Here is a 22,436-nt window from a genome sequence, read left to right as displayed (position 1 = left end):
TTATTTATTCATTTATTCGTTTTCCGAAGTGCGAATAAACAACTCTAGACTGTAGTAGCAATGCATTTTTTTTTTTTGCGCAGTACGAAAATACACGCAGCACAAATAAACCTCGAATAACAGTGGGAGAAGATGCAGAGAACAATTAAAAATAGACTGAAATATCTCACTGTTACAAGAATTACGAATGCGAAGTTCGCAGTGCAGGTGTTTTTTTGTTTTGTTTTTTGCAATACACATGCAAGAACATATTACGTGCCAACTGGATACACGCAGTAAATGCTAGGATCACGTGAATTATGGCAACGTCTCCCAAAAATAGAGCCAACAGTATAATGGCGGTCGTGAAAGATGCTTGTTAATGACTTCATGCAAGAATAAGTAATCGAAAAACAAAGGCAGCCCCGTAACAAAAGCAAGAAAGTGGAATATAAAAAAACTGGATCATCAAAAACGTAAAATGCCCCAAATCTCTATGTTCGCATCCTTTTCTCTGTATTGTTTTGCAGACTCTACATGCTCAAAGATTGGACTATAGAATGGCGGAAGCGAGAAAGCGAGAGAAATTTTTTATGTATATAAAGTCAGGCCGGTGAGCCTGGAATAGTGTGCTCTACCCAGGTTCGCACTGAGGCGGATAATCTCGAATATTTTAGTAGTTACGGATTGATGGTGAAACATCTATACGAAAACCATTTATAGCCGCGACTAGCGCGCAGTCGGCTTCTCGTTGCGACGGACCGGCTAAGCCTGTCCGCCGCATTGCGGTTTCCCAAGTCAGCCCAAAGCTGAACCCCCTTGTTCTCATAGAGGAGCACCGCTTGGCCGGGTTGTCTTGAACTCTGCCCAGTAACGAGGTGCATCGCCAGAGCAATGCTCTAAGTTAGCTACTTCCACCACTACGGGGGCACGAGCTGCTCGTGGAAGTACTCGGATTAATTTTATGAAATAAATAATTGGCACTAGCTGCAGAAGACAATAAAATGTCTCAAGAAAATGCTTTTTTATTCGCTGGTGCCAGAAATGAAAGTTACTTTTTTATTTTAGTAAAATAGCGCACAAAAAACATAATCGCGCCTCTAAAGACAAACGTACTAGTGCAATGCGTGTGTCTTTTTTTCAAGCGTGCGTGAACGTGAATTTTTGTGAGCTGCTTTTCCAATACCACGGTTCATAAAAATGCCCATAGACACGAGCGCGTCATGAACATGTCTAAGAGCTCAGCGCCGCACACTACGAACCATGAAAACTGACGCTTGTGTCGTTTTTTTTATCTCATTTTTCTCGTACTCTTGACTGCTAATGTCGGTGACATGGAGGTGACAAATACGGGAGTGCCCTCTGGTCAGTGCAATGTGCCTTTAAGGGAAAGGTGTAAGCTTTGAGTGGTGACGCCTGATGGAGTGACTGAGGGAGGAAGGGAGGCGATGACCCGGCTGGCCTTATGCGAGCATAACGTCACCGCTGACCGGAACACGCCGGTCTCTGCTGCACTCCGCGCAATGCGCCAAGGTCTCGTGCAATTTGTGTGTTCACGTGCGGCCGACAAACAACTAGGCCTCACGAGACACTGCAAAAAAGGCCCTCTCAGCCGATAACAAGTCTGTAAGAGATTACACCGCAGACAACCCGAAACGCGTATCGTAAAATGCACAGCTAGCGGCATGCCGCAGTGAAGAGATCTTGCTGCTTTTTACCCGTTGCCGAAGATAGCGTTTAGCCAATGGGTGAATACCTTGGTGTGGATAGGACCAGTTGACGCGGCCAACACTACGTCGCCATTTGCCTTTCGTTACGAATGAGGCATTGAAATGGGCACTGTGTTCGCCCGTGTGAATGCAGTGCGAAACAGAGAATAGGTCGCCAACACACACCCCTTATAGCCTGTCTGTGCTCGGCTTCCTCTTTTGGCAGCGATTAGTTCCTAGCGTACGTGTCTTGTGGCACACGGTCACGACGTGCGTATGCGTATACCTGCTATCCATGCTAAAGAAAACAAACGTATATATGGGAGCGTCGAAATATTCAGGACCACGAGGCTAAATAATTCTGCATGTATCCCCGCAGGGAGCCTTGAAATAATATGTTCAGCCTTGCAGTAATGTTAACAACGTGTACTGTGCAGTGCGGCAGAATATAGTCTCAAATCACTGAGAAGTATAACGCTCTCTAAGCCCAAGTGGTCTCTCAACTTCTGAGGCCAACTGTGAAGTGTTAGATGTCCGGTATATAAAAAGCATACTTAAACTGGAATGGCACCTGCTTTATATCGCCACGCAGATGGCTGGGTTTGATTTTCATTCGAACACAATGTTTTTATTATTTATTTTAATTGCATCTTGCTCGAGTTTTGGTCGAGCCAAGATTGTTACTTTTCGCTCGCGACTGGCACTGATATGCCGGAATTTTCACACTGTCACGTTAAACTCATACCGGCGTGATTTGTTTTTGAAATTTTATTTTGTCACTCAAGGACGACTCGGTCACCAGTTTCCTGCCCTATATATATATATAGTAAGGGAAAGAAGTGTGTACCAAAGGGTTCATTTGTCCATGTTTTAACACAATATTAATGAGATCTAACAGACAGTAATGCCAAGGAATTTACAGGGGAAGTTATTAGAACCAATGGAATGTAAATAAGAAGAAAGAAAAGTGGATGAAAAAATAATAACCAGCCGTGAGCAGGAATCGAACCTACGACCTTCGAATAACACGTTCGATGCTCTAACCACTGAGCTACCACAATGGCCTTCCCTCCATCCACATTTTTTGGGTTTATATGTGAATTTAGAAGTAGGAGTGACAGTCAGCGCCATCTATAAGCCAAACGACGAGTGTGAAAACACTCTTATGCGCATGTTTGGCGTCACGTAGCACGTGAACCTATTATGAGCGGGCAGCTGATTAATTGTCCCTCTTTATACAACCTAAACACACCAAGTCTCACCTCGTACTTGCCTCGTACTGGCAGACTAACACACCTCGTACTGGCAGACTCGTAACACTCGTAAAGATCGTAACACTCGTAAAATCGTAACACAAAAGAAATGTCCAAAAGGCAATCAATCAATAATGCCTCTGATAAGGTTTCTTGTCGTCACAGAATCAAACCGGCACATATGGACAACGTGAAAAATTGGAGGACCCTTAAGCTACGGATTTAGGAGTTGAATACGATAGAGATATTGTGTTCCTAGTGCGTGCTTCTGCTACTTACTGCTTTTCATTTTATAATGTTAGTCGAGAAGTTTATTTGTGGATTACGATAATTTCATCGACGATGTTGAATGTGGCTTATGCCAGCGAAACTTTCACATTTGGCTGCATTCTGTGTAATGGTAGCATGCTTCAAACCACGAGCACTTATGCGCGTGAATTTTTTTTTTTCAAACTTGCTATGCACCCACTACGTGGTCCTGAAGGAATACGCGCAGTGACGTGTGTGTGTGCGTCTGTTTTTTTCTTTTTTTGCAATGAGCAGCCTGCTTTTAACGGCGAATTCGTTTCTATTATCGAATTCGCTGACACCCGATGGCAATGAACGCTTTTACCATGCAATATTACTCCGTTATTACATGTTTAATGTGTAGCTCGTACACAAGGCACATGTGTAAAGCATCAACGCCACTTTCACTGCATTTCCAGGCAGAGGAAGTTATATTAACAGTATTCCCATGCAGAAGCATGGCTGTGAGGTAGAATATGTGCTTTCCACGCAAACAGCTTGGTTTATATCCTTAATCAGACCCCGGTGTTTACAGTTATTTATTTTATTTGCAACATTACCGACTTTTCGGTCAGGCACAAAGATGATTTTTCGCTCACAAGCAGTGACATCCACGCCGACACCAAAATTACTTCGAAACAAGCACTTCAACGCTATTGCCTTAATATTAACATCATCACAATAATAACGCAACAATAGTAACATATGCAAGGCAGAGTGCCGCTGAACAATGAAATGGATTCAAAAAAAAGCTTTGCTGCAGTACAAGGTTGCTGTAGGGGGAAGCATAAAAAAAATTAAGGGTCCATTGTTATGGCACGAGTCGCTTGCAGCAACCTGTCGAGTAACGAAAAATGTGTCGTACGACGGTGCTCTGAAGAGTGTGAGTGCGGGCCTCTATGTGAAGATAGATGAGTGGAAATGCAGCAAGTTCCCACTCCACTGGTGAAGTGAAGGGTGGGATTGAGATAGTTGGTATTGGAATATTAAAATACTCAGCGCAAAATATTTTACACTATATAAGAACAGAAGATATGAAGAACGGCGCAGACCACTGGTGAACTCTATTTGCTGCTTGCGACTTAAAGACTTTCTTTAAACCTGAACGAAGGTATGCTTACAGAAGCAAATCACAGATAAATGTGGCTCAAGTATTCTAACAGTACTTAACATGTACAAGATGGTGAAATGGATCGCAAGCAACTATCTAAACAATTTTTTTCCAGTTTTCGCAACATAAGCATGCACACACGTCAGCACCAGCGCTTCATCGACAAAGTTTATCAGCACAGCTGATGATAACGTGGACGAACGTAACTCCTTCACGACCTGTATTATAGACGCATGCATTACACGTACATGTCTGCAGTCCTGGCGTATGTCGCCATTCAATGATATTTCTGGACACGCTAGAATACAACGCAGGCCAAGGTATCCACATGTGGCTTGAGATAAGCATTTTTTTTTTTTTGAAAAGACAAGATACTCTAGATAATTATTGCTGGCTGATCGGTCTCCAGTACGACGCGCTTGAAGTCAAAAAGCGACCGATTCCACTGAAAACTTCTTTAAATTTAAGCGAGGTACATCTATTTATGTGACGGAGGACGCTCTTGAAATTGTGTGTCGTTGAATTCAACTACAGGTTGGAAGAGTTGGGGGAATGTTACCGATAGACAGGTGGCTAGTTTCTGTCACAATACTAAGTGCCACGCTAGCCCGACAACAACGCACACTGTTAAGGTGAATGCCTTAGGTGCCTTATAAAACGTGAGAAGTGATTGTTGGAGTGGGCGGTGTGAGCACTAATATTTAACAAAAAATTTCGCCTGGTGGCGATATTCTTTCTGACGCCGCAATTGGCCGAAATTTGTAACGTCGCCCTAAAGCCACTATGATGTCAATTAACATGAAGTAATGTGGTGAAGTCATCACATTTCGCTGTCGCTTGGTCGAAGCAGCGTTGATCCTGGAGGTCACCGCAAAACTATGTGAGGTGCAGAAACCTTTGTGGATACGGGGTTCGAATCCCGCCTCACCACGAGACTTTATTTTGTTTTATTTATTTTCCGCCCTTTCTTCTCTCCTAACTTCTTTCATTCGGTGCATGGCTAGGTGACGTGAAATACCACGTAAGCTTGTACAAACCATTCGTGCTGACGATATTTGTTTGTGCATGCTGCATGGACAAACGAAAAGCTTAAACCAGTCCGCTATTCATAATAAATATAATGGGTTGTAGAGTGCGCATACTTATTATACTCAGTATATGTGAAACTCAATTCTGTGAAACAGCACATATACATTTATTACAAACAATATCGAGACAATTACTCTATTCGTACTCATGGAATCAAAGTTTGTAGACAAATGGAGAAAAGTGGCTTAGCAGTCTTAATATTATTGTTAGGATTTATCTCGGAACATAGCTTTTCAGCACTTACTCGTGCATAGTTTATAATATTACTATATTAATAATAATGATGATGATGATGATGATGATGATGACAATCATGAACAAATGACTGTATGGACGGATGGATGGACGCACAGACGGACGCATGGATGAACGCACGGACGTTCGCACGGACGGTCCCATAGATGGACGTCGGGACGCACGGAAGCAAGAACGAACGAACAGAGGGAAGCACGTACTGACTTACGGACGCTTCACCTCACCCATCGTCATTCACTTCGTGGATATGCTGTGACTTCTGGGGGGGGGGGGGGGATTCTCACTTAAAGTCGAGCCTCGCGCTACAATCGAATGCCCGAATTCTATTTACTTCTCCTGGGCACGTCACGTTGAAATCGTCGTCGCCCTATAGCGGACTTAAAACGGTCACTGCGAGCTTTCATTCGTACAACATTACAATTTGTTGCTATCCAACTCACCGCTTCACCTTTGTGGTGCAAATAGGATTTATCTTCGTTTCTTTCTTTCTCTCTTTATTTCTATTTCTTTTCCTTTCTTTCCTTTTTACTCTCTTCTCTTTTTGAGTTGGAATTTATCCAGGCATCTTCTGTTGGTGTTTAGTGAACTCTTCATAGCCAGATTGAGGGGTTGCGTGCATCAAGCTTTGTATTTGGTGACGTTAGTTTAAAAGGTAATTAGAGCACGTAGTAGACTCTGTGGCTTGGGATTCATGGTGCAGCAGGTGTCATTTCCAAGTATATATACAGACAATACCTGGAGAGGAAGTAGCGCAACCATGGAGAGCCTTGGGTATGGCGTGTGGTAGCAGTGCTACCTACCGTGTGTAACCACACCAATCCAGTCTTTCGTATGATTTCGGAGCTGCGCTCAACGCTCCTGTTCTGAGATGGCACGAGGGACGGCTCTACGCTCTCCCATAGAGGAGTACGTAGTGCTCCTAATCGGTAATAACTTCCGCTAAGCACACGGGTCTACAGGACGGCTCTCAGCTCTCCCATGCTATATTATCGAGTACTCTAAATTGTTAACCTCCTTTTTTAAACACTGGTCTATAGCTCACAGCAGCATATTTTCGTAACAACGAATTAAGCTATCGACGTCAGCATGGGTGCTACGCAAGTTTCCTGCCGAGGCTACGACCCCGAAGGCATGTGATAAACAACAGTTCCCCAAGCGGCATCTGGAAAACCCAGTTTCAGCAAGTTTTCGCAGCGCCACGTTGAACGTTGAGATGCTGCGCCGAGCGCAGGGGCGCGTCTCTCCCGACGCCGGTGATCGCGCGGGCAGCCAGAAGCCACCCGCTTCTCATGCAGCGGGACGCAAGGGGCGACTACCTACTAAATGGAAGCTGCCTGTTATCCCCCAGCTGTCTCCGGACGACTACGTAGTCGTCATCAAGCCTCGCACCCTCGTCTCATAGTGCGATAGATTCCAGGAGACCGGCTAAGGCCGCGCCTTCATGGCTCTCCAGGACACACAGCCCGCATCAAACCTTACCGTTATACCGGTGAGACAACAAAACCTGATTATTGTTTATACCTCTAAACCCGAGCTAGCTGACCATATTCTCGAGGAATTTGAACTCAGTGCACCAAGCGGACGTGTTCCTTTTGTGGGGCACCTACGCCAATGTTGTAAAGATGTCTGCTACGGCGTGCTTACCGTCCGTAATGCTGACACTATGGTCTCTCTGCGTACCAGCCTTCAATAGCGCCACGGCACCATAGTAGAAGTGCGTAAATTCGGGAACTCTAAGAAGGCAAGAGTCACTTTCGCCGGAACAGAGAGAGAGGTTCAGGAAAGCAAAAGACGCAACTTCTGCAGCCATAATTAGGAGCACGGCTCAGTGCCTTTAGGGGGGGGGGGGGTAGTGCATTAAATATGGGAAGAGAGAATAAGAAGAAAAATGGCGTCCATGACCAAGGACGTGGCGGGCGGCTTTTATAGCCTGTTTTCTAGTCCAGTGTCCTCAAGGAAGCGAAGAACCGCCGTGAAGATCTGGGTGTGGTGCCATGCAGGAAATAAGAGGTCCCTCTGTGTAGTCGCGGGCAAATTGTGGTGATGGAGTGAGGCAAGCAAGACGCCGCGTTGTATGCGAAGCGTTAGGCAAACACACAACAGGTGCTCGATGGTTTCATCTGCTGCGCACGCAGTGCACACAGGGAACAAGGCTCTGCCAAGCCGATGAGGCCGAGCCGCAGGCCAGGAACAGCCGATGCGTAAGCGAAGTAGCAGGGACCTCTCCCTCCTGGTGAAACCCCGGTCAGGCAGCCGGGTTGGCGGTTCCATCCTTGCTACACGACCGTCAAGGTGGCAGCGTAGCAACATCCTCCTCAATGTGAGCCTCGAAAAGTCTGAGGCGACCACGACACAGCACACAGGGACGGCGGAGTGATCGCCGGAATAGAGAAGCCGTGTTTCGTGTATTATGACTCGGAGCTTTTACAGGTTACGTCTTACCAACAAACGATTTCGGCCTGCGGACATGTGGTGTGGTCGGCCACCGCCCCGATGCCTGCCGCGGCGAAATGCCGGACTGGTGTGGCCTGTGTGGACAGCTGGCTCCAATCATCAAGGGGGTGCGGGCCCCTGAGCAGTGTAACCCACAATGCTCAGTGTGCGCTAGAGCCCACGCCACGGGGCATGTGAGTGCACAGTTAAATATTTATTTATTTATTTAGTACATACTGCGAACCATAAATGGTTCAAGCAGAAAGGGCACATCACATAAAAAAACAGGTATAACATGCACCATACATAATGCAATTTACTCTACTTAATTCACAATGAGTGGGGATCACATAATTTGTTTCAATCAGGCACTGTCCGTGGAAAGAAAGAATACATAAAGACATCAGTTCTCGTGAAATATGGGGTAAGCAAATTGGGATGGTGATGTCGGGTCTGCCTATTTGATAGGAAAGATAGATACAGTGATAGATCAATGGCGAGTTTATTGTTAAGTTGCAAGAAAACAAAATCAAGCCGTTGTTTGAGTCTGCGCGAAGCAAGTAGCTGAATGCCATTTGCAGTCATTAGTACAGAGGGTGAATCAGATGGTAAGTTTTTGTTGTATATAAAACGAACTGCTTGCCTTTGAACCCGCTCAATTTTATCAATATTAAACTTAGTGTAAGGATCCCATACTTTGCTGGGTATTCTAATTTAGGCCTTACAAAATAAAAATAACTAAGAAGCTTTACATTTGGAGAGCAGTTACGCAGTTTATGTCTTAAAAAGTCGAGTTTTCGGAGGGCAGCTGAACATACGTTGCCTATGTGGACGTTCCAAGATAAATTGTTAGGTATGGTCAAGCCCAAATATTTATAGCTAGTGACCTCTCCCAGGGTTTACGGCCCTAGTTGGTAGATATAGTCTAGCGGATTTTTTTTACGTGTCAGACGCATACAGACACTTTTGTCTACGTTGAGGGTCATTCCCCACTAATTACACCACCAATATATATTGGAAAGATTTGTGTTATGCTCAATGTGATCATGAACAGAGTAAATACCACGAAACAAAACACAATCATCGGCAAATAATCTAATTTGTACTGTAAGTGTCATGACATTGATAATATCCTTGATATAAATGAGAAAAAGCAATGGCCCCAGTACACTTCCCTCGGGCACACCTCATGAGACATGAAGAGAAGAGATGTGAATGGTAGTCATTAATGGCAACAAACTGTGACCAGTTAATAAGATATTCGGCAATCCAGTTTACGAGAATGTCTGGAAGGCCAATCCGCTCAAGTTTTTGAATCAGTTTGTCATGAGGTACTCTGTCAAGCGCTTTACCTAAATTTAAGAAAATTATGTCAGTTTGCTTATTGTCATCAAGATTTAGTGCAAATGAGTGGATTGCTGTAACCAATTGCGTTACTGTTGAATATCCCTTTCTAAACCCGTGTTAAAATTGTGTCAAAATAAAATGTTGGTCCGAAAAATTTACTATTTGGGTGGCAATAACATGTTCAATTATTTACAGCAGGATGACGTTAGAGATATAGGACGGTAATTTTGAGGAGAAAGACGGTCCCCTTTTTTGAATACGGGAATAATGCGAGTGGCCTTCCAGTCACCTGGTAGCTTTGATGACAACAATGAAACAAAAACTTTTATACAAGAATTCAAGACATGTTCAGCATACCTTTTTAGAAACATATTTGGAATCATCCGGTCCACACGATGTTTTGCACTTAAGGTTTAAAGGCATCGCGAATACGCCAGAGTAAGACACAAAAGATGCTTCAGATAGATCGAACACTTTACCGCTTGGTACGTATGTACTAGAACCAGAAAACACACTTTTAAAATACGTATTAAAATGCTCAGCCACCGCTTTCTGGTCAGTAACAATCACGCCCTCAATTGCTATTACGGTCACCGATTTCTTTTTGTCAGCAATATAATTCCAGAATTTACTTGAGTCATTTTTTATGAAATTGGGCAGCAGTGATATAAAGAGGAGCGTACGGCCCATGCAAGGCTGACCTTGAGGGTTGAAAGAGCACTAGTCTGCGCTTGTTTTTTTTCCGTAATCGCTTTATGTTTCGCTTTAAATGAATAATATCGCGCGTAATCCAAGGAGTTTTTTTGTGAACCTTCTTACGTTTATTCGGAATAAATTTGTCTACGCAATGGTGACACATTTCTTTAAATCGGTTCCACATTGTTCCGACATCTTCAGCATCAAATACAGCAAAACACGATTGCATGAAGTCTATCACAGATACGTCATCTGCTCGTGAGTAATCTTTGAAACAACAAACCGATGATTTTTTATCGCTCGGGCATCTGGCAAGGGGAACGGATTCACTAACCAAGTTGTGATCGGACAGGCGCTGTTCCGTGGAAACAGTGTGCTGCTCTAGTTCACGGCTTATAAATACCAAATCAAGGATGGAACTACTGGACCCATGCACACGGGTTGGCTCTTTCACAACTTGCATCAGGTTATGAGTAAGCATGACGTCGAACAAAGCCTCCGTCTCTTTTTTGCTCAAGGGCCCCGTCGTAAGGCGTTCACAGTCAACAGAAGGTAGGTTAAAATCACCAGCTAATAAAATTTTCTGGTTGCGAAACTGGGACATACGTTCACGCAATTTGGCCATGCATTCAAGCGTAGCCTCAGGGGGTGTGTATACGGTACATAAAATGAAGCCATGGCTCCAACAAGACAGTCTGATGCATACACTAGTTCATTGACACTCGCAATAATTGTAGCCTGTATTGTGTCTTTCAAAAGGACGGCTATTCCACCACCCCTTGTAACACTTTATACGAGGGTGGAAATACGTCATCGTCAGCTATTTCGAGGCGCAACCATGTCTCAGACACAATCGCTGCATGAGGGTCGTATTCAAGTAAGGCAATTTCCATGAGTTCAGTCATTTCTTACGCTCCGGGCATTCACATTAACCAATCGGAGACACTTTTGTTCTGAGCGCTTCACGCGAATATTGGAACGTTTACTTTTTGTTGACCAAACCCACGAAGAAAATGTAGAATGTCCTCTTAGGTCTTGATAAGAGACTGGGCATATCGTCTGGTTATCGGACGATTGCTGCTTCCGTCGTTTTTTTTTTTCTTTGAGCGGTATTCTTTCTCCCTTTTCACAGTCCCAGACGTATGCTCGGTTATCTATGTACAGCTTGTCAAAGGCCAAGTTTACTATTTCGTTATTATCTCGGTTTGCTTTGGCACTTGTCCAAAGCTTTTTTCTAATGTCTCGTATTCTTGGGGAAACGTCTTCACCGATAGCCAATGTTGTGTTTCTAAGTTTAGATCCTTTCATTAGTATTTTAGCCTTGTCTCACCAATCAAGCAACTTAAAAATTACAGGCCTAACTTTGCCCGCTTCCGGTCTACCTATGCGATGAACGCGCTCTATGTTGGCAGGTTCAAGCTCCATGATGTCACCTAAAATGACTTTGTTGACGGTGTTTTCAAGAGTTTCGTTGTTTTCATTTACCGTCTCAGGAAGACCGTGAACAATTAAATTGGATCGCCGACTATGATTTTCTAGGTGCTCAGTTTGTTTCCAGAACAGTAATTGTTTGTTTCAAAGTCGACAACTGGTTCTGACAGGCATTTACCTTTATTTGGAGCCCAGATAAAGCCTCTAGCTTCTTCTCAATCTCTGACAGTCGCTTCTCCCTAATTTCTTTAACATCGACCACAATAGCTTCCAGCATTTTAACAATTTGCTCCAGGTCAGGGCCCGGGTTCATCTCAATATCGCCGCAGAGTAACAATAACTTCCTAAGTACAATTTCAGCGTGGCACAACAAACAGCACAACCATGGGCATGGCAGCACCATAAAAAATGGATCGTCAAAGCGGACACATTTGCCATATTGTTTTATCACCTGGAGAAGAAACACGAAAGGATTACGGACGGTCCTCATGCTGGTAGAGCCACCGTGCCCAATTGTCGAGATGGCTGCTGGACGTGAACTTATAGTTGAGTTGCATGGTGCTGCCGCCTGCCAGTCATCCACGGCGCAAGCAGTCGCTGCGCCACGACGCATTGGTTGATTGATATGTGGGGTTTTACGTCCCAAAACCACCATATGATTATGAGAGACGCCGTAGTGGAGGGCTCCGGAAATTTAGACCACCTGGGGTTCTTTAACGTGCACCCAAATCTGAGCACACGGGCCTACAACATTTCCGCCTCCATTGAAAATAGCCGCCGCAGCCGGGATTCGAACCCGCGACGTGCGGGTCAGCAGCCGAGTACCTTACCCACTAGACCACCACGGCGTGCGCCACGACGCAGGCTGTCCCAGGGCGTCGATACTCGCAGATCATGCACGTGCCAGATAGGAGCATCGCAGGCATGCGCAGATGTCGTTTCGCAGCTCCCTGAGCACCCGGCACGAACTGGTCGCAGAAGGTTGATGATCTGGAGAAGAAACACGAAAGGATTACGGATGGTCCTCATGCTGGTACAGCCGCCGTGCTCAATGATGTATATCGCGATGTTCAGCCTGCCCATCCGAAACGCGGGCCTAAATCCGAACGGAAGAAACGCAGGCGTGGCAAGCGTCCTGCAAGCAAGCCTAAGGACGAAGTAGTCGACCTTACAACGACACAACTTGTGACTCCACCCGCAGGGAATCAGGGCGCACCTCCGCCACTCCCAGCTCGTGACAGTACAGCGAAGCAGCTTGGACTTCCTAAAACCGGAATTCCTAAGACGTGGGCTCACGTCGTCCAGCAAAACTTGCAGGTGAGCGGCGCGAGCAGGGCAGCTGCTCCCATCTCTCTCCCTTCCCAATCCCCACCTGCGGCAATCTCTGCCGAACATAAAGAAATATCTGCTCTCCGCGAGCAAGTCGCAAATTTTCAGAAGCGCCTTGCAGTCGTGGAGGCCCGCCCGAATTCTCCCAACCACGCCTCTGCACCCGCAATAGAGGCGATGCAGAGCGACACCACCCCCTCAGGACAGGCTGCGGACGCCCTCGCAGCACTTGAGGCAAGAGTTAGCGCGCTTGAAATTCTAGCTAACTCTCGAATATCCGCATTGAAGACGCACATTGATTCCACACTTCGTTCTGTATTCGACAAAATTAGTCAGCTTACAGAATTTATTCCAAGCATCATAGCTACTCAGCTGGCTCAACTCACCCGCCCTATCAAGCGCTCTAGCCTGCTTAAATCTTTCGCAAGCCGCCACGTCAAATCGTATAGCCGTCAAAGCTCCTACGATGATGAATAGGTAACTTACAGCTTTTCTACTATATATGGAGGACTCCTCTGTCCCTGTAGCCACTGGCACTCAAACCTCCCTACTTTAAACTATAAACTACACCCTTGATCATGGCGGGTGCCTCAGTAATACGAAGCATCCGCAACCCAATTCAACCCCTATTCAAATTCTACAATGAAATTGCCGTTGCTTCAAAGCACGCACCAAGCGAGCCGATATGCGCCTTTTTCTCGCAACGTTTGCCAAATCTCTGCTGTGGGGGCCATTCAGGAGCCTGGCAATGGGTTCACTCTCACCAACCATTTGGTCTACCAGCGGGATGCACAGAGCTGCCTCTGTATACATGAGGGTTACACGGCCTCACAGGCTGACCTGAATCTTAGCACTAATTCCTCCTATGTAATGGTGACGATCCTTCCGCTACGCAAACAGAACCCCCCATTACACATACTTAACATTTACTGCCCCCCAAAGCTACCAAATGCTGACGGAAACAATGGGCCGCGACAGATTGTCAGAGTTTTCGGAGCAGCAAAACATTTTGCAGGCACCATGTACCGCTTCTGCCCACACCGGCCCGCACAAGATGTTCTGCTGCAACTTCACAAAGAGATTCAAGACCCTGTCGAGCACCCCACCAATGATAAAGTGGTTATCGCACTTGACTTGCGAGGTGATTTCGACAATGTGACCCATGATATCATCCTATGCCACATGTCACAAACGGGCTGCGGGCGTTATACTTTTCGTTACATCAAACAATTCCTGACAAATCGCCATTCATATATCCGCCTGCAAGACACAGAACATGACATATATCAATCAGGCACAAGAGGGACCCCACAGGGAGCCGTACTGTCCTCACTATTATTTATTCTGGCCATGATGAAGCTACCTACCCAGTTGACTGAGGTCACCGGTGTATACAGCACGCTCTGTATGCGGACGTCATCACCATATGGGCAACACAAGGCTTGGTTGGAGAGATCGAGGCCAACCTGCAACGAGCGGCAGCTATTGTGGACGAATATGCTCGTCGCTGCGGCCTTGACTGCTCGCCGAGCAAATCAGAATTCGTGCGTTTCCGCCCCAACTCAAAGTGCACAACCAAAATACTCTTGTCCCTACATAGCGGACCAATACCCGAACGCGAGGAAATCCGCGTGTTGGGGCTTTTTATTCATCAAGAGTGAAAGATTGACACTTCTCTACACAAGAATACAAGGTGGGCGATAAGGTGGGTCAGATGGTTCATCGCAAATTCAATAAAAAGGGGGGACTACGATGCAAACATTCCCTGCGCCTGGCTAATGCATTGGTCCTCAGCCGAATTTTATACTCGGCTCCATACCTGCACCTGCAAAAATGCGATGAGAATGCATTCGATGCAGTTCTCCGCAAGGTCTACAACCTTGCCATAACGACGTCCAACCAGCGTCTCCTCCGTCTGAGGATGACCAACACGTTTGGAGAGCTACGAGAAGCTCATCTTACGAATCGATACTTGCGCCGGAGCAAAACACCTGCGGGGTGTCGCCTTTTGGCCCGCTTACATATATCCCTTGTCACACATCCGGAATAGAAGCTTGGCGCTTCGCACTTCAGGTGCGACCCCTTCCGAACATGTCTAGAGACGCCCATGATGGTCGCCGCCTTGCGCGGGCGGAGGCTATTTCTCAACTATATGGTCATAAGCCAGGCGTCTTCTACGTGGATGCTGCCGGCCCGCACCTTAGGGGTTAGTACAGGGCAGCCGTCATCCACCGCAAACACTGCAGTTCAAGGCCTTACTTTCTGCGCCTTCAACAATACATACGTGGAGGAGATCGCCATTGCATTGGCAGCCGCAGATCCAGAGTGCCGAGTCATTATCACCGACTCCATGGGTGCCTGCCACAATATTCAGCAATGGTATATTCCGTACCGCGCCTTCGAACTTCTCCAGCTTGCGAGTACGCGGAATATCCGGCCCGTCGTACCATTGTGTGGGCTGCGGCTCATGTGGGTCTTAAGGGAAACAAGACAGTCGATGCTGCCGCCCGCGCGCTTACTCACAGGGCATCGCCTCATCCGCAGCCAGCTCCAGAACCCGATTTCGATCCGGCTATTGCCATTAGAGAAATCACCTCTCTTTATCAATTCATTCATGGTCTCTATCCCCCCCCCCCCCCTCTGTAAAGACCTCACTACGGTAGAGACGCGCTGGCGTATCCGCCTCTTTACCAATACTGTACTGTGCCCGGCAGTACTGAAGCATTTCAATTCGGCTTTCTCAGGCGCGTGACCGCACTGTGCGGAGGATTCTGTGACACCTATCGCATGGTGTGGGCATGCCCTTTAAATCCCACCAGCCCACCCCACCCCCACCCCACGTGAGAGGACTGGGATGCTGTCCTGCTCAGCTGCTCTGACCTCCAAGCGCAACAGGCATTGGTGGCTAGAGCTCGAGCCGCTGCGGCAGCTACAGGGATACCGGACTGGGGATCCCTCCTTATGTTTGTTAAAGGCGGGCTCTTCAGACTCGCATTGTCCACACCTCTCACTGTAAATATAATAATAAATGTTTTCACAATCACTACAATCGAATACCGAAATTCTATTTATTTTTCCTGGACACGTCACGCTGAAATCGTCGTCGCTCCACAGTCGACTTAACACACTGCTGCCAGCTTTGATTCGTGCAACATTACAATTTGTTTCTATCACGCTCAACGCTTCGCCTTTGGGGTGCAAATGAAATTTCTCTTCGTTTCCGCCTTTTTTTCTCTCTCTTCCTTTCTCTTTCTCTCAATATCCTTCGTTCTTTCTTTTCTTTCTCCATTTCCTTCTTTGCTTTGTTTTTTCTTCCTTTCTTTTCTTCTCAGTCTCTTTTCTTTTTGAGTTTGGATTTGTCCAGGTGTCTTCTCTTGGGGCTTTGTGGATTTTTCATAACCAGATTGAGGAGATGCGTGCATCAAGCTTTGTATTTTGTGACGTCAGTTTAAAAGATAACTAGAGCACGTAATGGATTCTGTGAGTTGTGATTCATGGTGCAGCAGGTGTCATTTATAAGTATATATGCTGACAAATTATGGAGAGGAGGTAGGGCAACCGCGGTGAGCCTTGGGTATGGCGTGTGCTAGCAGTGCTACCCTACGCGTATGATCACCTCGATGCATTCTTTGGCCCCTTCGTGACCGTCCGGGTAAACACTCATCAAGTATGAGGCACACGGGACGGCTCTATGCTCTCTCATATTAGAGTACCAAGTACTCTAAATCGTTAACCCTCTTTTCTAAACACACTATGGCAGCTCACAGTTGCATATTTTTGTAACAAGGAATTTAGCTTCTTCTACAACAGTTTAACCAGAGCTGCTGTCTCGGCATATCGTGGTCAATAATCTGTTGCTATGACAATCAATCTCTTGCCGAAAGATGTAATCGGGATGGGGCCAGTCAAGTCCGTTCCTACTTGTTTAAACGGTGCTTCGGGGGGCTCTATTGGTTGAAGGAGGTCTGCTGGTATTAATGGCGGCGTTTTCAGACTAGCTGGGCATGTTCTCTCGTAATGCTTTACAGTATCCAGTAACTTCGGCCAGTATTACTTTGTTCGTATACGAGTGAGTGTTCTACTCACTCCGAGGTGCCCTGCTGATGGGTCATCGTGACAAGCTTCCAAGATTTCGGATCGCGAGGGTTGTTGCGACCGGGGTTTCCAGACACCGGAGGTCCGGGATGAAGTTGTCGAGGCAGGAGGAAGAGAGACTTGAAGAGGGTTTATTTACAATATGTACATTGCGAACTCCCTACACGGTGAGCTCTCAAACGTGGCAGGCCTCTACATGTCTCCTAACATAGCGCTACATGGTGCTTGGTTCTACATGGTTCTGCTCGGTTCTGCTCTCGAAAAAAAGCACACACGAATGAGCCGTGGGGGCTCATTATAAAGGGTCTGTCCTCCCCAGATCCCTAGATCGGGGACCGCGTACAGAGGGCACCGTCCAACCACGGATCACACATTACCCGCGAGGGTGACGAGCACGCACGGTCCACGTGAACGTTCAAAATTGAAGCGTGGTCACTGCACGGCCATGTGGCACGAACGTGGCTCCTCCTCGTCAAGGGGTGTCGCTGGGCGAGGGGTCTGAAGTTGATGACTGCATCCATCGAAAGGGCCGCCGTAAACAAGCTTCAAATGGTCGCCGAACGACTCGTTCAATTAGCGGGACGATTTCCGGCCGCCGCCGCCGCCGTCATCTTCCAAAGAAGAAGCGGCACTTGTGGTCTCCCGAACTGCTCACGGTGTCGTGGCGGCAAGACGCCGCACCCTCCGGCCAGGGGGGAACAATACATGGTGGACACAGGCCGCCAGCCCGTTTGGCGACTAAAAAAGGAACATCAAAAGGAACGCCGATCCATTGTCAGACCTGGCGCCGGTCCTAACAGTAGGCAGCCGGTCGTTCGGTTACTTGTTTGAAGATTAAAGGAGCGCCGCTCCCTCTTCCGCTCTGGCGCCGGTCACAACAGCTCGTCCGCCGGCGGGAGAAGCGACCTGAGGGTGACCAGCTGCACAGGTTGCCCGAAGTGTCGCTGTGTAGTGCTGTCTTCCAGGCCACTGCTGATGACGCTCAGCCAAGGACTCTTTCCCTCTCGCTCCTTGTGGCTCCCCTCTGGGAAAAGCATTCATACACACCACCACAGGCACGGGAGAGCACCCTGCCCGCACTGAGACACGTCGAGTCCGACAAATTATCCAAAAGCAACCTTACTTAAGCGGTATTACCAAACACAAAGCAGCAATCGGGACGTTTCTCTGAGGTTTCACCAAAACTCCTAATCCCGATCCGATAATAATCTTCCCATCAAACTGCTTTCAAGAAAACTAACTGTCAAGTGATGCGCTCACCGTGGCATACCCGAGTGCTTGCGTGAGCAATCCGCCGTAACCCACCAGGTATCATACTCATAAACTAAAGCATTTTACTTCACGCTATCTTTTAGTTCCCGAAATTTAGTGCCGCCAAAGCCAGTCGTCAATTCCTTTTGAGAAGACGAAAGCATAACTGCCGTGCTGCACCTGCATTAGGAACATCTTTATTATATATCCGCAAACGCACATCACAGTGCTCCTGCCTGGATGAGATACCACCTAATCGTTCCCTTGCTGTTGCCACTTTCACAAAGCATACATATAAACTCACGAGCTAGCTTTTCTTACACACCGGACACATGCGAACAAAACATTAAATGAACAACAAAAAAAAGTTTCGCATGAATCCTGAAAAATCTCGCAAGCAATAACTTTGCGTCTCTACGCTCAGTCATAATTAGTTCATAACGTTGCTCCTGCTCATTTACACGTATCTACCATGACGCAGGCTCCTATGCGTGTCGTTTATGCAATCGCACAACGCTTACCTTAGCTAAACGTACAACGCCCAAGAAATGAACAAAACCAAAATTGTGTTACCTAAACACTATTTGGTAGACGAGATTCTTAAAAAACACATTAAAATCCAAAACAACTTAAACAGTCAAAAGCAAATTTCAAAACAAAATAAATCCACTAATGACCATCGTCAAAAGCTCACGGATGTCTACTCCTTTTTGGGACTAACGCGCGGTGTCGCGTCCTGTGGGTCTTTCTAGGCGAACGGGAAATGGAACAATGGCAAAACCCATTCGCTTCGCCTCCGACCCCCGCAAAGCTCTGCGCTGACAACCTGCGTTCTTACTCTCGCTGAGTACCTCGCACTCCCGCAGTCCATCAAACATGCCGTCGATAGAGCGACGAAAGGGTCTGCCTTTCTACCCAACGTGCTTTTTTTTTTTTTTTCGTTTTGTCCGGCGGCTCGGACGCATACAAACCAACTCCGGTGCCGATGACAAACGCCTAATTCTGTACGCTCTAATGCGTGTCACTATCCTTCCAATAGATCTATACAACGTATATAGGCTACCAAAATGATAGAGCGCTAACGAAAACAAGGTACAAACGAGTTATTTACAAAATCACAAAAACAAACAAAATGTTCCTTTCAACAGTCCCGAGTCGACGTTTTCCGAGAGGCTAACAGCTGTTCGCAACAACTCTGAGTCGAACTCGCGGTGGTCGCGCCCGGAACGATTTTCTCGAGAAACGGGGTCTACAACACGCGTCAATCGCCCTGCTACCGAACCCCGCGACGTTCCTCGAAGCCGACTTGCTGTCGCTTCCTGCCCCTCGAAAACCGCCGACTCTTTTGCCCCGCACCCCGTCCAATGCACCGCGAGAACAACGGAAGGGTCTCTTGCCCTTCGACCACTTACGCACACCATGCGCTTCTCTTTTCTTTGTTCTCTGGCCGCTTGGACGCTTGCGATACGGCAACTTTCTTGAAATTTCGCTCCGCCATTTGAATACATTCCTCAAACGCGTCGCGATTTCTGCCTGCCTGTTTTTACGGCGCTTTCTCCGTTTTGCACGTCTCTTGGTGCCGTCTACGGAGCCTTTCGCCCATCTCTGATGCTCACCAGCACCCACATGCTCATCTGATTTTTCGCGCGGACTGTCTGGATAATTGCCTAGCAATCTCTCCTTCAAACACTGCCGCGTACGATGCGCTTTTCTTTTCCGGCGGTTCGGACGCACACGATACAGACCCGTCAGAGATGACAACGGCACTTTTCTCGCGATTTTACCACGCCGTTTGAAACCCTTACTCAAACGCGTTGTGCTCATCTCGAGCTTTGCCTTATTGTTGCCCTTCGGACGCTTTCTCCCCTGTGCACGCTTCTTTGTGCGGACCTGGGAGCCTTTCGTCCTACTCTGACGTTCTTCATCACCGATATGCTCCTCCGCCATCTCGCGCGCCCAGTCCTGATGATTGCCTATCAGTTCATCGTAAGACCGCGGCCGCGTAGATTGCGCACTTCTGTTCCTTACTCTCCGGCCGCTCAGACGCCTGCGATTTAAGCCAGTCAGAGAAGACAACGGGCCTTTTCTCGCAAATCCGCCACGCCGTTTGAAGGTCCTCGTCAAACGCGCCGCGCTGATCGCGAGCCTTGCCGCGCTTCTGTTTTTCGGACGCTTTCTCCGTTTGGCACATTCCTTGGTGCCAAACCTGGAGCCTTTCGTCCGCCTCTGACGCTCATCAACATGGTCTACAGGGCCGCAAGGTTCGATGGAACACTCTGTTAATCTTAACTTCGTTTCCCCCACCACGGAACCCTCACACCCTGCTGTGACCGCGAGCTCTTTTCCCTCAGAATGGGTTAAAACCTGTTCCATTCCCTTACAGGCACTAGCCTTCTCTTTGGCCTCAAACGGCACCGCCGCTATATCTACAGATATCTGACCCGTAGCCTTCGCTTCGGTCTTAAACGGCACCGCCGCTACATCGCACCGTTCGTGCGCTACATCTATGGATTGACCACTCTGCTGCAATGCCACCAATTCACAATTAAGCCTTTCTATCTCTTCATCTAATTCCTGCATCCTTTTTATATGTTCTTCATGCCTGCGCTCAGCTTCCAATTCCTCCTGGCGCCATCTTTCCTTTCTTTGCGCCCTTTGTACTTCCTCCTCCTGGTCCAATAAGTACATATTCCCGAAGTGCTCGATTTCCTCATTGTCACTATTGCTTTCGAGAATCACTTCGCGGAGTTTAGAAGCAGGCATATCATCATTAAAATCTAGCTCCAGATCCCAACACAGGTTCAGCAGGTTCTCTCTCGTCAATCTCGTAAGATCCATGGCGACTACTTTGCTTTGGCTCAGCTGTGACAAAACACAAACCCACCAGCGCCTCAATTCTGGGTCTAGAGAAATTGAAGCCTGGCAAATCTCACAGCGGAGACCACAAGCTTAAGCACCCAAGTAGCACTACGTGGCCAACATCCCTCTCTACTTTTTCTTGTTAATTTTTCACTCCTGCTTTTTACAACATCCTAAAATTTAACCCGCAACGTACCCTTAGAAATTTTGAAACATTACCCCTTGTTCCTATTGAATCATCTAAGCTTTCCTGCTTTAGCGTACTTGCTCAGATAATCATCCAGTGCTGCCTTGTGCTGAGATAACAACCACAGTGGCCAGGCAGTTGTTGGTTATATCTATCTTTTAACGAATTTAGGCTAAAAGACTCGATATATCTCAAGCACAAAGCCAGGCACTCACCCCATTACGTGCGGTGGTGGTACGCTGCTTCGATCCCGCCGAGTTCCAGGGCTTTCGGCTGGCCTCCGGTACATGTCGCTCTCCGTCGCAGACTCGTATCCCACCGCTGCCAACCAGTTGTTGCGACCGGGGTTTCCAGACACCGGAGGTCCGGGATGAAGTTGTCGAGGCAGGAGGAAGAGAGACTTGAAGAGGGTTTATTTACAATATGTACATTGCGAACTCCCTACACGGTGAGCTCTCAAACGTGGCAGGCCTCTACATGTCTCCTAACATAGCGCTACATGGTGCTTGGTTCTACATGGTTCTGCTCGGTTCTGCTCTCGAAAAAAAGCACACACGAATGAGCCGTGGGGGCTCATTATAAAGGGTCTGTCCTCCCCAGATCCCTAGATCGGGGACCGCGTACAGAGGGCACCGTCCAACCACGGATCACACATTACCCGCGAGGGTGACGAGCACGCACGGTCCACGTGAACGTTCAAAATTGAAGCGTGGTCACTGCACGGCCATGTGGCACGAACGTGGCTCCTCCTCGTCAAGGGGTGTCGCTGGGCGAGGGGTCTGAAGTTGATGACTGCATCCATCGAAAGGGCCGCCGTAAACAAGCTTCAAATGGTCGCCGAACGACTCGTTCAATTAGCGGGACGATTTCCGGCCGCCGCCGCCGCCGTCATCTTCCAAAGAAGAAGCGGCACTTGTGGTCTCCCGAACTGCTCACGGTGTCGTGGCGGCAAGACGCCGCACCCTCCGGCCAGGGGGGAACAATACATGGTGGACACAGGCCGCCAGCCCGTTTGGCGACTAAAAAAGGAACATCAAAAGGAACGCCGATCCATTGTCAGACCTGGCGCCGGTCCTAACAGTAGGCAGCCGGTCGTTCGGTTACTTGTTTGAAGATTAAAGGAG

The 22,436-nt window shown here is 47.5% G+C and overlaps 1 protein-coding gene and 1 non-coding gene across 3 annotated transcripts in view; one reads left to right on the top strand and one right to left on the bottom strand.

Moving 5' to 3' along the window:
* LOC119174263 (prestin) overlaps positions 1 to 22,436 on the top strand; it is a 269,359-nt gene that overhangs the window by 36,108 nt on the left and 210,815 nt on the right. The gene's annotated exons all lie outside the window — the stretch shown is intronic.
* TRNAT-UGU (transfer RNA threonine (anticodon UGU)) lies at positions 2,677 to 2,752 on the bottom strand. Its single transcript has one exon. It is a non-coding gene; the product is annotated as a tRNA-Thr (tRNA).

The sequence above is a fragment of the Rhipicephalus microplus genome, unplaced genomic scaffold (assembly GCF_043290135.1).
Source record: "Rhipicephalus microplus isolate Deutch F79 unplaced genomic scaffold, USDA_Rmic scaffold_15, whole genome shotgun sequence".
NCBI lineage: Eukaryota > Metazoa > Arthropoda > Arachnida > Ixodida > Ixodidae > Rhipicephalus > Rhipicephalus microplus.
This window is presented reverse-complemented; position numbering and strand designations above follow the sequence as displayed.